The sequence below is a fragment of the Phaseolus vulgaris genome, chromosome 11, assembly GCF_051622355.1.
Source record: "Phaseolus vulgaris cultivar YP4 chromosome 11, ASM5162235v1, whole genome shotgun sequence".
NCBI lineage: Eukaryota > Viridiplantae > Streptophyta > Magnoliopsida > Fabales > Fabaceae > Phaseolus > Phaseolus vulgaris.
Window position 1 is genome coordinate 44112738 of NC_143508.1, and position 4305 is coordinate 44117042.

At 32.1% G+C, this 4305-nt stretch overlaps 1 long non-coding RNA gene across 1 annotated transcript; it reads right to left on the minus strand.

Annotated features, from left to right (window-relative positions):
• Positions 1 to 2640: 2640 nt before the first annotated feature.
• On the minus strand, positions 2641 to 3427 carry LOC137822822 (uncharacterized). The gene is made up of 3 exons (XR_011082992.2): positions 3262 to 3427; positions 2816 to 3162; positions 2641 to 2716 (listed from the first exon to the last, which is right to left on the minus strand). It is a non-coding gene; the product is annotated as an uncharacterized LOC137822822 (long non-coding RNA).
• Between the last annotated feature and the right edge of the window lie 878 nt (positions 3428 to 4305).

The window sequence follows — 4305 nt, forward strand, 5'->3', positions numbered from 1 at the left end:
ATTTTTTGTTCCTTAAAACTAACACTCTTAGAAAATTATGTATCAAATTAATTTTTAACATTACATAACTTACTACCCAATATATAAAGAATAAAATTTTTTTAAAAAAATATGACGTGGCAGAAGTCGTGCCAACTTGGCACGACTTCAGTATGATATGACAGAAGTCATGCCAAGTTGGCACAACTTCAGTATGACAGAGCAGAAGTTGTGCCAAGTTGGCACAACTTCAGTATGACAGAGCAGAAGTTGTGCCAAGTTGGCACAACTTCAATATGACATGGCAGAGTCGTGTCTAATTGAGACGATTTGTGCATATGAAGTCGTGTCGAATTGACACGACTTGCCTAAATTTGTAATTTTTTTTAAACAGACCCCATTTTGGTAAAAAGCAAAAAAAAACCATCATGGTCAAAATCCCATTATTGTAATTATTATTAATATTACAATTATTATTATTATTATATTAATTATTATTAATATTATTATAATTAATATTAATATTATTATTATTAAGATTACATTTATTATTACTAATATTATCGTAATTAATATTAAAAATAATCTCTTTCATATTATTATTACTAATAATTTCATTATTATTATTGTGTGAAACCAATGAATATCACTGTCCAGTCATTCATGAACCGAAATACAGCTAGAGACTTTTACAAGTTGACTTTATTGCAAGTGTCCCAATCTCGCTAAATCCACAACACATTGGCATGACCATGCAGAAACTATGTCATGGGTCACCACTTATGAACTCATAGGTCACCACTTACATTACAAGGTTTCTTATGACCACCACTACGTGGGTTCACCCACCCAATTCACGTTCATACCCTCCACCTAGGTCCCTTCACACACATCATTCACTTCCAAGTGGTGAATCCCAATAACCAACATAAAAAACATGACCATGCACAAACATTGTCATGGGTCACCACTTATTAACACATAGGTCACTACTTACACTACAAGGTCTCCTATGACCACCACTACATGGATTCACCCACCCAATTCACATTCATACCCTCCACCTAGGTGCCTTCACACACATCATGCACTTCGAACTCATGAATCAAATAACCAAAATGAAACACATGACCCTGCTGTACAAAAGTTGGCATGGGTCACCACTTATAGAAACTAAGGTAACCATTTACCTGTATGTCCAACACTACCAATAAATGTTTTCACTAAAAAAAACACTCAATATCGGTGAATTTATTAACATACAATTTTACATTTGTGGCATCCAATGACACATTTGTGCCCAAAATATGATATATAACAATACTACACTATGTATAGTGCATACTTGCTTACACAAAAAAGAAATTTCTTGCATCCCATTTAAATATACATGAATTAAATAACTTAAATCAAACTCAAATTACTTTCATTCATCAAACAAATGTATATATATTGTCCACGTGTACTCATAATAAGTAACATTTTTGTAAATAAGAACGAAAATGTACAATTACAAGAAAAATATGTCATCATTATCCAAATTTGTCAAGACGGTTTCTCGTTCAACATTACGCTCATCCAACACCCAAGAAAAAAGCATTTCTTGACGAAAGCTTAGGAGGTCCTTCTGAATAATATATCATGGAATCAGTTTCCAATTACCAAATTCTAAATTAAAGGTGTAAACTCATGAAAATAGTTATTACTGTGGTGTAATTGGGAAAGGTTTTCCCATCCAATTGTTGTGAACCATCCCACAACTCGATATATTTGACAACTAAAATGTCATAGTCATAACTGCATAGAACAAATAAATTTTTAACTCTAAACAAAAATTCAAAATATTAAGTCCAAACCAATTAAAATACATATAAAATCAAAATAAATAACACTATTACTTTCAATACTAACCTATTTGGTTGTAATGGAATCTTTTGTTTTATCAATGAAATTTGAGGACCACTCTTTCCTAAGAAGTCGTCAAGAATTTAAAAAAGGTGATGGAGTCGATTAACCTACAAGATGCAATTTAACAAGAATGACAAACAAATTCAAACCAAATGAATTCATTAACTATTAAAGAACATGCAATTATTTACCATTGCTTTATCAATCTTCTATCGACCTTCAATTCCATGACCAATGGAGTCCAACACATGCAATTGCCTCGTCCGAAAATTGAATGTGTACAACCACCAATGGTCATTGAACACGGTTGGCACAAAGATCTACAAAACAATGCAAAATTTAAATCGACAGTCAACATCAACATTCTAAACAACACCAACAAAATTTGCACAAAACATCGCCAATATTAACTTACAAAATCACAATACGATATTCCCTGGTATGATAATCAGAACTGGACCATGAAATTTGTCCCTCATTCATGTTGATCTCCTCAATTACACGAGTTTGTAACAACCAACTCTTATTATTACTATTACCAAAAACTTAAAACAAATAACAAGAAATTTAAATGCACACTAACCGCAAAAAGCGGATTGAATGAAAACTGATTCAGCACTCTAAATTTCACAATTTGATTCAGATTTAACAACCGGTTACAAATAACATAACCTACAACCACATTCAACATAACTAAGTAAATAATATAAGTACATACAACAAACACAGCAATATGAAAATTTTTACCATGTTGTCAACTTTTGACCGCAGCCTTAATGATTGCAAATCCAGCTTTGTCAAAATATTATTTTGTATGTCCACAATAACACTACAACAACATTTAACATCAACTCATCAATCATGCAATAACAACAAATCAAGTAATAACTAAAATTACTTATGTTGCACATTAAGTATAGTTACTTACCGTTTTATGTTAAACTTAAAGGCAAAATTTTTTTATACATCTTCAAAATATCCAAACTAGATGAGCTTGGACCGACACAGGTTGCACTAGCAGAGTTTAGGTTGGGTCCACATGCACAAATCCAAGTGACCACTGCTTTTCTTTATGAAGCAGTTGTCAGACCTCTTTAAGTTGTTTATCCAAATCAACAATTCTATTTTGGTTATTTGCAACTTTCTTCTCACAAACTTTATGTTGGTCAAGTAAGTTCTCCCACTCACTTGTACCATCACTAGATTCCCCAACTCCCTCATCTGAATCTGCTAAGGCTTCTTTAACAATTTTTATACCTTCCTCTTCAGCGGTGACTGGTCAATCCCATACAATATGAAAAAAACAATAATTTAAAATTACTAAAAAATTATTGCAAAAGTATGCACCAAAAACTTAACCAATCCAAAAAATACCTCAGCAGATAAAAACAGTTTATGTAACCTTCTTCCACGATTATTTACATATGGTTAGTGCAAAAATCGTGAAAAACCAATACAATCGACATGGTCACCAACACCCACATGGTGAACTGCCCACACCTATTTCCAAAAAATAATACACAAGTAATTAACATTTAATCAAAATGACCAATTCATTACAAAATCATAATTGTACAAATTTTCACTAACCTGTAACATGGCAACACAACCTGTCAAATATATTTCACGGGCATTCTTCTCTTGATAGTACACTTCAGATGCCCTCCTCAAACTTGTAGCTAATACATTATACATTGCACCACAATTATATAAATCTAACGCATGTAAATTGTCTAACAATTTAAAAGGAAAACATTTAAATGTCCTAGAAGTCCTAGGAACATAAAAAAAACACATAACCCAAGCAATATGTATAACCTACCAAAATCATCTACACTTTTCTTTCTATTCAAATTCTTGTCCCACAACATTTTTACAATTGTTTCTAATTTAATTTTTTCCCCATCATCAAACAACCTATTCACCAAACCTCCCCCGTCATTCTCCAATTTCACCTCCCTCCCCATCCTAATACAAAACATACATCAACAACTGAAAAATGAAGTAAACTTTTTTGAATCCTAAATATACTGTTATTTGATGCCCATCTACTTAGTAGCTCTCTCAGAAGGCTGTTAGAAATGTATAATACTTTGTCCACTTCAACCATCTACTTGAATGGAGTTTGTTGAATCCTTTCTCGTTAAAAGATGATAAGTTTATGGTTGACATCAACAATATATTGAGTCTGCACATTGTGCCTAACTCGTACCTGCAAACTCATAAAATAAAATAATACCATCTTTATTTATTCAACAATGTCACTTCACAAAATATTCAACTATTATGAACACAATATAAAAACAGTACCTTCAATTCAGCTTTTGCACGGGAGAAAAAAAATCTTGGACAATGAACTTTCCATTCTCTAAACCTTAAAAAACGATTCATTTAATCAAAAACAAAATAGAGAACACA